Genomic DNA, 14,778 nt, shown 5'->3' with positions numbered 1-14,778 from the left:
AGTTCCGAATATATACAAATAACAGTCCAAGATATGAAAATACAGTCCACCAATCAAAATAACTATCCACCAGTAGTCTGCAGTAGGGCTATCTTCAACCAAAACCACCATTTCCCCCTGGTTGTATAAAATGTTCAATTTAGTAAGTATTTTTTAAGGTAACTATGACAAGAGAAAAATATGTATAACCATGAAACAAAAGCAAAATGAATCAAACTTTTACCTATGCATGCCTCTTACCACAACCAAACCATGCACTGAATCCCAGGAACTTACGGGATAGGAAGGTTGATCTCCAACGGTTGCTGCTCTTCCTGAAAATGACAAATGAGGAGTAATTGAAGTTTAGTTAGTATAAATATAAAGTAATAATTAAATTTAATAAAAACAATATTCAATATAAGTATATAACCTACTTTGCATCCTTTCTTCACCCCATTCAAAGTCCTGCACCAATCACATCCACATAAGAGCATCTCCACCATGTCGGGAGACAACGACAATCGGTACGTGTCAATAACCCTACTGCCAACGTTGAAAGCAAACTCAGAAGCAACCGTAGTGATATGGATGGCTAATATGTCACGAGCCATGGTAGACAAGATAGAGAACTTTGTTGAATTTGCCTTCCACCACGTCAAAGCATCAAATGCCATAGGGTCCCCGACACATTTATGGCATCCCTCTCCAGGTAACAGTCTAACTCTGATTTAGTTGGCTCAACCGTCTCAACCATATCCAGAAACTCACTAAAATCATCTCAATCCTCCACCCTCTCTCCCACTGCCCTAACCCCTCACCAACAACCTCAACTCCATCCCCTGTAGATGTAGAAGCGCAAGCAGCAGTCAATGCTTTATTGGCATCAACATACTCCCTATATACCTCATACAAGGCATCTCGAACAACATCAATATTTTCCCGCGCTTCACGCTTAGGATACATCTTAGGGAACGACCACTGAATCACCCTCATCTTCAGTATGGGGTCCCAAATAGCAGCCACACCCATCAATAGATTACATTCTCCCCAATATTTGTCAAACTTCTCTTTCATTTTCCAAATCATGGACTATATAAACTCATCTACATCTTGACTCTTACCATCCAACATAATTTTGATTGTACAAACTTGTTTTTGAAACAAGTTTGATGTCGAATAATCAATCCCCGATATGAGATTCGATGCACTACTAAACACCTTTAAAATTGAACAAATTTTCTCAACTTTGTCCCAATCCTCCTCCTTGGGACAATAATGATAACTCAAATCCCTCTCCTTCAAACAAGGAAAAACACGTCTAAATTTCATTGTCATTGTCAACATAATATGTTGAATTTCACCGTGTTTTGCAATCAAGAATAAGCTTGCGAAATGGCACTCGTCGTTGCTGAACAATCTTTGCAAACACCTTTAATCTACTCTTCGATGAATTGGTATACACCACGCTATCACGGATGTCCTCAATAATGTGTCTAATATGATAAAGACCATCTTAAACAACCAAGTTCAAGATGTGTGCACAACACCTCACATGAAACATCTTGCCCTCACAAATGAGCTTCCCCGTAGCTTGGAAATTATCGTTCAACACTTTTACTGCAACATCATTGCTTGAAGCATTATCCACCGAGATCGTGTGGACCTTAGCTTCAATTCCCCACTCCATCAAACACTTGAAAATTGCATCATCAATGGCAATACCAGAACGGGGAGGAGGGAAATGAATAAAGTTTAACACCCGTCTATTAAACTTCCAATTATCATCAATCCAATGCCCAGTAAACACCATGTATTCCATCCTCTGGTTGCCTGAATGCCATAGATCTGTGGTCAGACTTATCTTCCTAACACCCTTCAATATGGTTAGCAACTTCTACCTCTCATTTTCAAACACTCTCATACAATCATTCTTACAAGTATTACGGGAAATCGGAATCTATTGAGGAATCCTGTACTTCATCATGTTGTTCAACCCCTCTTCCTCCACAATAGAAAACGAATGCTCATGCATCAGCACCCAATGTGCAATAAGCTCCCTCATCTTCAGTATATCGAATTGGCCCCGTAGAGCAGGCAAAACAGTAGAGACACCCTGAGAACTGGAAGCGGGGAAATTTATTTGTTGTTGCCTTAAGTTAGTTGTTCTCTTCGCACACCTCTTCAAATGTCTATTGAATTGTGTAGTGCTTCCAATGGCAATCATTTTCAGCTTTATTTTACAATGAATACATGCTGCCTTCCTTGTACCACCAAGAAAAACCACCCCCCTAAATTCTAGCCACACAGCTAACGTCTTCGCTCTCTTCTTCTTCTGTAGTGGATTGTCATTGTCCTCTACATTTTCGGGGCTACTCACACTTTGCTCCATACCACCTGTGTTTGTATAAATGTTACACCAATCAACTGCTCTTACCGTAACACAATCGTCGACGTCATCCAATGTAGGGGTGCTTGAGGAACTGTCTCCCGAGGACATACGTACAATTGAAAAATAAGACACATTATTCTCTTTTGTTTTATATTGTTTTGAACATGGTGATATTCTGTCTTTTATAAATCAGGAAAACTGAAAATATAGAATGTGTTTAGTTTGAAGATGATATTATCAAGCAAAGATATGTATTATTTTGCAGTTTAAGCTGTCAAAATACTTATTATAAGTTTGATAAGCCTAAAATGACTTTTATTTGAAGGCTTGAATATTCAATTTTTTTCCCCTTATTGACAAGAAAGAAATTGCTTTAGAAACTTCTAAAACGTTATTCTGCCCTTCAGAAAGTAAATTTGCAATAAGTTTGGTCATTACAATGCACATGGATATCTTATGCTAATTTTAATGATGTCTTGTTGTTATATCTTCTTACTTTCATGCCTTGATATAGGATGCCATCTATCCCATTAACTTGTCATGGCCATTGCCTGCAGGGACTGTCTTAAGTCTTATCATCTGGACTGTTTAGGCTAGGATGATTCTCTACTGGAAAGTAAAGATCAGTGGGCTTACGGTAAGTTACTGTTATCATTGGTAATAATTTCTATGTTCATTCTAATATAGTCACCTTTCAGGATTTAGACTTTGCTACATTGGAAACTCCATTGACATATTTCAAACTCTACAACTAATTCTCTTTACAGAAAAAATAATTTTATTTCTTGTAGTACTATAAAACAAAAAGGGCACAAATTAAGCTTCAAGATACCATTGTAATTGATCATTGAACACCCCATCTTTGACTTCAGCTCTAATATTTTCAAACTCATCACTACGCCAACATCAATTTCAAATTGGATAAATTTAGTGTGTATAAAACAGTAAAGCAAAATCATTACTATAAATGTGATAATCATCCTCTGGAATGCAGTGTGAAATCAATGAACAAACAACTCAAAAGCAAACATAAATTCAAAGTTTACGAAATTACTGTGCAACCTAAATGTCTAAAGTTAATCCTCTGGAATGCAGCGTCAAAGGGATGAAAGAAGAGATGAAAAACTCACCAGTGGCTGCAAGAACACGGGATGAAGCCTGTCAGTTTCACGATGGTGGCTGGTGCGATTTCGTGATTTGGGGATTTACTCTTCAGTCAATTTCAAGGTTTGAGGGATGAAATTCCGGTTTGTGTGACTGTTTTTTCGGTTGGTGAGATCGGCGACGGCAACAGAGAGGACTGATTTCATAGCGAGGTCACTAGTTCTAAGGTTACAGTTCTTTGTTGGGTTTGCGATTTAGGAATTAGGGGCAATGAAATTGATTTGGGAAAAAATTGGATGTTTTACGATTTTGCACCTTGGGGGGGTAAGTGTCATTTTTTTAAAGTTTTTTCACTGCCATATAATAGTTTAACACCTCATGTTTTATAAAACTCACCAAAGCACACTGCATAAGCGCATAGTGTATGCGCGAGCCAGCCTAGGCTCGCGAGCCCATGAGCCGAGCTCCCCCATGTTCAAACTCGACTCGGTTAATAAACTGAGTTTGAGCCGAGTCACGAGCTTCAGACGAGTCGAGCCAAGCCGGCTCGCGAGCTGCTTGACTTGTCTGACAGTCCTACTAATGAACTTCATCAAGTTCATCAAGTGCCTATTTTGACGAACGCTAAACCTCCTACACAGACTTACCTGCCCACTACACCCAATTATTCAGTCTATCCACTTCCTATTACACCTAGTGATGGATATTTTTCTCCTGCACATCCAAGTAATTTTGGTGGGCCTTTCGGACCTACCGTCACACATTACAGACCATCAGGATTTCAGTCCTATGGAAGAGGTCATGGCAGAGGTACTGGTAGGGGTAAACCAGTATGTCAGGTATGCAGCAAGGTAGGACACACAGTAGTGCAGTGCTATCATAGGTTTAATTCTACCTATAATGAAACTTCACCCTCAGATTGGTGCATCCTTACCTCAGTTTGGAGAGTCTGGTTCTAGATCTCAATCAGGTGTTACTGGTGGCAATTCTTTTGGAAGTAATTTGCCCTTTGGAGGTCATACTACCTTATTCTCCACTTCACAACAAGTTTCTCCACAGTCACACTATCCTTTCCCTAATCAGCAGTCACACTTTATAGTCCCTAACCAACCAAGTTTTCCAATCCCTAGCCAACAAACCTACTTACCCAATCAAGTCTACCATACGACCTCTTTTTCCACTCCACAACCAACCCCTACACAAACAAATCTCTTAGTTCCTAATGTCCAAACACAACAACCTAGTCAGGATTTCTTTATCTCTCACCAATACCTTACTCAATCTTCAACCTCACATACACCTATGACTATTTCCTCCACCACACCACCTAATCTAGCTTGGTACATGGACTCGGGAGCAACTAACCATGTTACCTCTGATCCTCATCGCTTAGTAGCAAGCAGTAGCTATGATGGTATTGATCAACTACAAGTTGGGAGTGGTGAGTCTCTAGACATATCCCATGTTGGTTTCACTTTATTACCCAACTCATTACATTCTAAATGTTTATACCTAAGAAATGTCTTATGTGTGCCAAGAATAACTAAGAATCTCCTTAGTATCTCAAAATTTACAAAAGATAACAATGCGGTGGTGGAATTTAACTCTAATTGCTGTCTTGTTAAGGACAAGGACACCCGAACAGTGCTTCTGCAGGGAGGACTTAAAGCTGGCTTGTATCAGTTGCACATCCCCTCTACCTTGCCATCTACTCATGTGTTTTCACATAATCCCTCTGGCTGTCCTGGATAGATAGTTTCTCCTCATTTAAACTAACCATATTTCAATTCCCAAGATTTTAGTTCCACAGTTATGAATAAGTCTTTGAACTCTAGCATTACTCCTAAGTGTAACTTGAGTGTATCTACTGCTACTAATTGTCAATCCAGCACTCTTGATTTTAGTTTACAGCCAAGTAGTTTGACCAATAGTGAAATTTCTAATTCTAATTGTAATTCAGCTTCAATAAATAAAAGTTCTTAGTGCAATTTGAATAAAAATATTCTCTCTGAATCTGATTTGTGTACATTGTCTGCTTTATCACATAGTGATTCTAATTCTAATTCTACTCAGTCTACTAGGCCTGTTGCAAACAATTGTGCTTCAACATCCCAGTGTAATTTAAAAGAACAAAATGCTTCTGATTTCTCTACATTGTCTGAATCATCACTAAATACCCATAATCACCACTCTGATCAATATTGTTTGTCTGCCAAATTTGATTCTGCTCAACATTCTTTAATTACTGCATCCACTTCTCCTATATTGTCTTCAGTAATAAATTGATTACCTACATCCACTATTCAAGGCAGTAGAGATTATTACCAATGCAATAGGAAATTTTTAAACCAAATCTATGAAGAAGAGACAAGGCACGTTTTCAACTACCAAGTCTAAAAATTCCATTGAGTACTTGAATATCTTCCTCTCCATATATAACCTGTTGATCTCTAGCACCTCTGACGACTCCATCCATAATCAAACACTTCATAATGAATTTCTTCTTCACTGTCTCTATTGTTATGGTTGCATAAAAAACCATATCACTTATAGTAATATTGCCTTTATCTATATTCTCAAATGTGAATTGCTCAATGGCAAGTTGTCCATTGGACTGTCCCTGCATGTTGATTCTATAAATGCATCAATTACTATAGTCGCAAGAGCTGTAGACAATTGGACCACATGGAACTTCAGAATATGTGGAAGAGCTGTAAGGGTTGTAATTTTGTTTATAATATATTCCGTGTATATTTGTCGTATAAGGCTCAGAAGTAACCCATTTAGATGTGGAACGAGAGGCTCACCAATAGTGAAATTTACAAAAAATCATTTGTAGAAAAAGTTGTAAATTAGCTCGAGCTTCTTGAGTTTCAGAAGGATTTAGAATGTGTTTAGCACGATCTTGATTGGTGTGATTAGTGTTGTGTGACATGAAATCTTGGTGGAGAAGTTCGAACACCAATTGTTTAGGTTTCATGGTGGTGGTGTTGTTAATAATGGCGATTAAAGTGAAATGGGTACTTGAGAGAGTAATGAGTAAACAAATGATTATGGTAAGTGGAATTGCCATATTAATGAATTCTTGGTATGATTTTGCTTCTTAGGTTTAAAGGATTGTATAAGAAGATCACTTTATGAAGATTTCAGCTCAATTTATAGAGATTAGTTCTATTAGTTAAAGCAAGTTAGTTCTTAATTGGTTAGTTCATGCCTTGGTCAATTTAAACAAAATTAGTTATTAAACTCTTAGTTCATGGTTAGTATAAAGAAATTATATGTTAATTGTTAATTGGTCAGTTCATGTTTAGTATGAAAGTGTATTTGTACTTAAGATTATTAAGAATGTTAGCTAAGATTAGTTTATAAAAATTATGCAAATGAAAATGATGGATTAATAGTGTAAACTCCTAGCTAAAACCCTTCTAATTTCCTCATTCATTATAAAAGTATCTCTACTTCTATCTACTTCAATATGATTAAAATCATGACGAATTATGTGATATTGATTAGAGAAGAAAAATATATTAGCATGAAAGAAAAATAATGCGGGGAAAATGATAAAATTAATTTAGTTAATTATGATAATTAAAATGTTAAATGTGTTGACCGCAAACCCAGAACCAAGGTTACTATGCACTTGTGCTTACTCGAGACTTATGTTGAACACCTTATAGACTAACCCAAAGAGTAGTTTACAGACAATCAAGTAAAAGGTGTGTTTGGATAGGGGCATATAAGATAACTAGGGTAATCTTCATTTATTTTGCAATTGCAAGATTTCGGTGTTTGATTTGCAAGTCATTAAATATTACGAGTATCTTTTATAAGAAATAATGTTTACTGTTAGTAATGTAGAAGGTAATCTGGTACCCTCCCCTAAGGCTGTTATTAAAAAATTACCAGGTAATTTGATTTTTATACCTATTTTGCCCATAATTTAATATCATTTTGGACACAATTGCCCTTAAATGTCTACCAAATAACCATTACACAGCCCTCATACATTTGAGAATTTAGCTAAAAGAGCCCAGCCATAAAAAGTTTAAAAGTTAACAAAATACCCCCAACCACCTAAGACCATCGTTAGCCATTACTCACCACCGCCGGCCGCCGACATCAGTCGTGATAATGGCACACGACTGACGAGATTTGGCCTGTCATGCGTCGGTAAGGCCTTTTTCGCCATGGATCTTGGGTTCGTCTGCGGGCTAGTCTACTCAAAGTGATTGTAATCTCCCTCAAAGACTTAGAGTCTTGAGAGGATTCTAACATCCCAAGGTCTCCGAATCTCATCCTAACTCTTTATAGATTTGTAAATCTAACGAGAGTCTAACACACACAAGACTCCGAGTTTTATGCGAACTCTACCAAAAAAGGTCTTCCAAGTCCTATTTAGATTCTAACAACCAAGGAACTCAAGTCGTATAGTGATTCCAATATCTTGGAATTGCGACTCTTACTCAAATTCATCTTCCCTAAGTATTCCTAGTTTCATGCAACTAGTACTCTGACTTCTACAAGGATTGAGCCTTCCTTAGCTTCCGATAAAAGAGGGTTAGTCCTCTCGAAAATTCATTCAACTTCCATCGATTTCAGTTTCCACCAATCTAATCTTAACGAATACTCGTACGATATACACAATTCCCCCACTAGTTCTTTACCTGCCATCTATCATCCTAAAGCCGAGCTCTGGCCACTCTACGACGATAGTCGCGCCTAGCTCCATAAATAAGGTAATCGCTTACCTTTTTATGCTCAATTTCCCGTCACAATCCTACTGACTTGAGCATCGGAGTGCCTACGATTAAATCTAAAGGATTTCCGAGTAGATTTTACCGTCTATAGAAATAATCAATTATTTTTTAAGCTACAATAAAGAAAAAATGTTTTGTAAAGTACTTTTAAAATAGATTAGGTTTGAAGATGCTTATAAAATAATCAACTTTATAAAAGAATTCTAAAAGCTAGGATAAGTAGCTTCTAAAAATCAGCTTATTTCTATAGTTGAATTTACATTGTGAAATGAAAAATATACCTATATATAATTCTTCAAACTACAAAATTAAATTTAATAAACATTCATTACTTATTAAAATAATTAACAATAAATAAATTATTAAAATTAATAATTAAAAAAATACAATTCACTGCCCCTCATTGATCAACGATAATCAATGTCAACCACAATTAATAGACTGTCAACAATGGTCAAAGGTGGTGCCTTGACACCACATTTGATTCAAAAAGTACCAGAAACTATCGATTTGTCAGAATGCGATGTATCACCAGATTCTGATGTGTCGTTTGGCCGCATGAGGCGGCCAAAGTTTTTAACACCTTTGTAGACAAAAAGAGTGTATGATAATTAAGTGTATATTAATAAGCTTTTAACATGTATGAATAATTTAATTTTTCATCCATCCCAAAACTTCACAAAATCCTACGTATCCATGCAAATTGCATTAGAAATGCTTAATCATAAGCTCTTTAATTTATTGAATCTTGAAAGTATTAGAATAAGCTACCTATTTTAATAAATGCCTAGTGATTTCTCAACTTAATCCACCAACTTGATATTCATATATTTCAACTTGACCAATTGAATGGTGAACACTTTCTTTATTCAACTTAATTAGTTTAGTGTAAGGGATGGCCTATCCTGTTACAACAACCATGCATATGCCCACTAAAGAGAAGTCAGAAAAGGGTTTTCCACAAAGTAAACTAAATTAATTCATTAAATAAATAAATTATAAGTTTCAACTACTAACATCATAGTTATGGTAGTTGTTATTGTTATTAGCATGACATGATTTACTAAAGAAAAATTCGTTATGTTTACATCAAATTTGGTCAAATGTGGATAAATCTTACGACGTTTAAATTTATGAAGAGGGTCTTAGAAAACACTAAATAATAAGCCAAGTTTGAATGGGAGGGTGCGTCGTTTAGTATTCTTAGTTCTCCTATTCATTGGTCAAAACTTGATGGCCTATTCAACTTATGTATATTGTGAAATATATGCATCAAACATATTTTATATAGACGCGTGATTTTGTATAATTAATTCAACTAATTAGATGAATAATGTATGGACAATTCATTTTACGAAAATACAGTATATATATATATATTTATAATATATTAATTATCATTTTTTTTTTTTATGGGAGTGTCTGAGTCAGTTTGCGTCCATTTTAACTAATTCTTTATTCTTAGAATTACCGGTGGGATAAGGCCCTAGTGGGCAGCGACCACCCCTATTAGTACATTATCATATTGTCTCTTTCTTAACTTTGTGTTAAATGTATTTTCAAAGAGATATATATATATATTTGTCTCATTTAATCTTTAAAACAAATTTCAAAATATTACTTGAAATTAATTATTGAACTCAACACTAGTTATTATGACTGTCATAATGCGAATATACTATAATTAATTAATAGCATGAATTTCCTAATAAATTTGAATCATTTACATGAATATGTGTGGATTAATACAGAATAATTAATTAACTGAAAATCAATTATGATAGCATATGCTGATGTGAAGAACCGACCTGAGACAAAATAAAAAATCAATTAAGCTGGTATTATCCCATTCTTGACCAATCCCTTCCACTCAATATTACCCTTTCTTCGCTTTTACTTAGCCACGCCACCACCACAATCTCTACCCTCCCATCTCCACTTCCTCAACGGCTCAGATCTCTTTTCAAGTTCAACCTACCCCGCAATTTCCTTTTGCGACTTCTTACGTTTCACCAACCAGCACATTACTACTACAACACACCACGTCTCTCTCTTCTCTGTATATCACCTTCACTCTCTCTCTCTCTTTTCCTCAGCAATAGCATCCTTAACATTAATTTACAGATTTCACTGTAAGCACCAAAGCTTATCAGCTCTCTTTCTGAGTCTTCCTCTCTCTTTTCTTTTAGTATTTGTCTGTTTTATACAGGGTATTAAGCAATGGAAGCAGCTGCAATGAACGTCACGAAAACGGGAGTCTTAAGAGTTTGTGCACGGCTTCTACTGATCCCTTGAACTGGGGATTGGTGGCCGAGGGTCTTAAAGGGGTCATTTGGAGGAAGTGAAGCGTATGGTGGCCGAGTACAGGAACCGGTGGTGAAGCTCGGTGGTGAGACTTGACGATAGCTCAGGTGGCTGCCATTGCAACCGATGAGTCTGGCGTCAAAGTTGAGCTTTCAGAATCACCAGAGATGGTGTTAAGGCTAGCAGTGATTGGGTCAGGAGAGCATGAACATGGTGTAGTTATGGTGTCACCACTGGTTTCGGCGCAACTTCCATGAAGAACCAAGAACGGTGGCGCTCTTCAGCAGGAGCTCATTAGATTCTTGAATGCCGGAATCTTTGGTAATGGACAAGTCGCCCACACACTGCCTCACTCCGCAACAGAGCAGCCATGCTTGTAGGATTACCACTCTTCTCCAGGGCTACTCTGGAATCAGATTTGAAATCTTGGAAGCAATTGCCAGTCTTCTCAATAACAAATTACTCCATGCCTCCCACTTCGCGCACAATCACTGCCTCCGGTGATCTTGTTCCTCTGTCTTACATTGCCGGATTACTTACCGGTCGCCCCAATTCCAAGGCCACAGGACCTAAGGGAGAAGTCATTATGCTCGAGAAGCCTCTAAACTCGCCGGTTTTGAGTTGTTTGAGTTGCAGCCTAAAGAAGGCCTTGCTCTTGTGAACGGTACTGCTGTTGGATCTGGAATGGCTTCAATGGTTCTTTTTGAGGCTAATGTCTTGGTGTATTTTCCGAAATTTTTTCAGCAATTTTCGCGAAGTGATGCAGGGGAAGCCTGAATTCACTGACCATTTGACACACAAGTTAAAGCACCATCCAGGCCAGATTGAGGCTCAGCAATTATGGAACACATTTTAGATGGCAGTTCGTATGTTTAAAGCTGCCAAAAAATTGCACGAGATGGATCCTCTTCAAAAGCCGAAACAGGATCGTTATGCCCTCAGGACTTCACCACAATGGCTTGGCCCACTGATTGAAGTTATCAGATTTTCAACCAAATCAATTGAAAGGGAGATCAACTCCGTCAACGACAACCCTCTGATCGATGTTTCAAGGAACAAGGCTTTACATGGAGGCAACTTCCAGGGGACCCCAATTGGTGTCTCAATGGACAATACACGTTTGCTATTGCATTGATTGGAAAACTTATGTTTCCCAATTTTCGGAGCTTGTCAACGACTTTTACAACAATGGGTTGCCATCAAATCTCTCTGGCGGCAAATCCAAGCTTGGTTACGGTTTCAAGGGTGCTGAAATTGCCATGGCTTCCTATTGTTCAGAGCTCAATACCTTGCCAATCCAGTCACCACCATGTCCAAAGTGCCGAGCACACAACCAAGACGTGAACTCCTTGGGACTCATCTCTCAAAAAACTCTGAAGCTGTTGACATCTTGAAGCTCATGTCTTCTACATACTTGGTAGCACTTTGCCAACCATTGATCTGAGGCACGTGGAGGAGAATTTGAAGAACACAGTTAAGAGCACCGTGAGCCAAGTAGCTAAGAAAGTTCTAACTATTGAGCAAACGGAGAACTTCACCCATCAGATTTTGTGGAAAGATCTGATCAAAGTGGTTGATCGCGAACACGTTTTCGCTTACATAGATGATCCCTCCAGTGCCACCTATCCATGATGCAAAAGCTAAGACAAGTACTGTTGATCATGCATTGAACAATGGCGAAAATGAGAAGAATGCGAACTCTTCAATCTTCCAAAAGATTGGAGCTTTTGAGGAGGAATTGACGGCCGTTTTGCCTAAAGTGGTGGAGACTGTTAGAATTATGATTGGAATGGAAACGCAGCGATTCCAACAGATCCAAAGAATGCAGATCTTATCCATTGTACAAGTTTGTGAGGGAAGAGCTAGGAACAGGATTCTTAACTGGTGAGAAAGTAAAGTCACCAGGAGAGGAATTTGATAAAGTATTCACAGCTATGTGCCAGGGTAAGATCATTGATCCAATGCTAGAGTGCCTCACAGACTGGAATGGTGCCCCTCTTCCACTCTGCTAGTGTGATTTTTTTTTTTTCTTTTTTTTTTTTTTTGTTCTTTCTTTTAGTTCATTTTGTTTTCAATTCCCTGTGAAAGGAATTTCCTAACGCCTATGGGATTAAATGATTAAAATTTCATTTGTAATGCTTTTCCCACAATTAAGTTGTAAAGATTGGGGCATTGTTCAATGTTTAAGAAATTTAGATGGTTACATATTGTGCTGAACTTGTCGTTGAGCCTGGATTAAATTTCATTGTTCAATCATAATTATGTTAGGGCTTTAAACATGAACATTCGTAAGGTTTAGCCCAAGTAAGCTTAGACCCACAGGTTCTATAAATATGACATTAGAATCCCAACCATTAAGATTAAATTACAATTCTCCCCTAAAACTAACGGCCATTACAAGAACTTGCATATAATAAAGTCTATTTTTGTCTTATCATGTAATCAAAATAGTTTTAATAAAGATAAAAATAAAAAACGTACATAACACATCATTCTCTTTCAACTCATTTATTAAAAGTAAATTTATTACACTCTCCATTCTTTTCTTATTTTCTTCGTTTCATTTCGTCTTTTCTCTTACCGCTCTCTTCCTTTCTCTTTCTCCCGTTGAAAGAAATTTAGAAAAAGGTGACGAAAATTTTCATCACAAAAAATGAAAAATTTGTCCTAAAAAGTAACGCGGGATGACATACCAAATCATCCCTAAAGCCGTATTTCTTCATAACAGTAAAAAGAATATTATTGTAGAATACCAATACAAGATATTGACATTTCTGTTAGGCTAATGGTAACATGTAAGAATCTTGACCCTCAAATTGCTTGAAAATCTCTTAATAAATATTTAACAAGTGTGTATGCAGATAGAAAAGTAGGTGTCAAGAGTTTTGTCTTTTGTCTTATTTATACACCTAAAATAAACACACGCAATCCTGAAGACAACCCCCAAATACACAACCATTCTAACACAATGGGTATTATGCCTCAAAAGTCACGCTTATGTCAGCCTAATAAATATATTTTTGTACTAGCTGCCAAGCCCATACCTCCTCAGATATTCATACCAACCCTATCTCATCTCAAAAGATGAATAGACGAGAGCCTTCCATGTGTCAAGGCAACTTGTAAAACACTTATTATATTGAGTGCAAAGATGTATAAATTGGCATTTCTCTTCCCGAAGAGAGAGGCTGGGCATATGAGAGCTAGACATAGATAAGAGTTCAATTCTTTCTCTCTATAAACATTGTATTTCTTCATCTTTGTATGTCTTACGGGCAAAATCATAAAAATAGTTAGAGATCAATAAAATAACAGTGGATGTAAGAGTCTCTTGTTTGAACATCCGAACCACTATAAAAACCTCTCTTGTTAGCCTATTATTTATGTTTTCTGCAACATATATAATTTCAGCTCATATTCAAATCTCATGGATCCATCACGTGTAATTTCTAAGACCCTATTAGCACTTTGTATGTGCGAGTCGTTGTTGTCCAAAATCAAGCGTCAACAGTTTGGTGGCCCATGCAGGTCTCAATCCTGCGTCCAAGTTCCCTGATGGCCTGCTCAGATCTCAAACCTGCGTCAGAATTCTCCAATCATGTGGCCAGATTGCAGATCTCACACATTAGAATTCTCCAATCGCGTGGCCAGATCGTACGCGTCAGAGTTCTCCGATCGCGTGGCCAGATCGCAGATAGCACGCAATAGAATTCTCCAATCGCGTGGCCAGATCGCACGCGTCAGAATTCTCCAATCGTGTGGCCAAATCGCAGATCAAACGCGTCAGAGTTCTCTGATCGCTTGGCCAAATCGCAGGTCGCACGCCCAGGTCGTTCTGATCCTCGGCTTCAGATCACTGATCTTTAGCTTCAAATCGCGTGTTCTGATCGCTGATCACACACTGAGATCGCTGATCTGTTGTGCTCTTTGTGTCGAGCTCGTTATGACCTTTCAGGTCGAGCTCGTTATGACCTTTCAGGTCGAGCTCGTTATGACCTTTCAGGTCAAGCTCGTTATGACCTTTTCAGGTCGAGATCGTTATGTTCTCAGGTCGAGCTCGTTATGAGCTTTCAGGTAGAGCTCGTTATAACCCTTTCAGGTTTATGACTTTTCAGGTCGAGCTCGTTATGCTTTCAAGTTGAGGTCGTTTTGCTCTCAAGTTGAGCTCATTTAGCTCAGATTGAGCTTGTTTAGCTTTCAGGTTGAGCTTATTTTGCTCAGATTAAGCTCGTTTTGCTCTCA

The 14,778-nt window shown here is 37.7% G+C and overlaps 1 pseudogene; it reads left to right on the top strand.

The window, feature by feature from the left end:
• Positions 1-3,437: 3,437 nt before the first annotated feature.
• Positions 3,438-12,739, top strand: LOC116144441 (annotated as a pseudogene).
• Positions 12,740-14,778: the final 2,039 nt, after the last annotated feature.

Source organism: Pistacia vera, unplaced genomic scaffold (assembly GCF_008641045.1).
Source record: "Pistacia vera cultivar Batoury unplaced genomic scaffold, PisVer_v2 Contig445, whole genome shotgun sequence".
Taxonomy (NCBI): Eukaryota; Viridiplantae; Streptophyta; class Magnoliopsida; order Sapindales; family Anacardiaceae; genus Pistacia; species Pistacia vera.
This window is presented reverse-complemented; position numbering and strand designations above follow the sequence as displayed.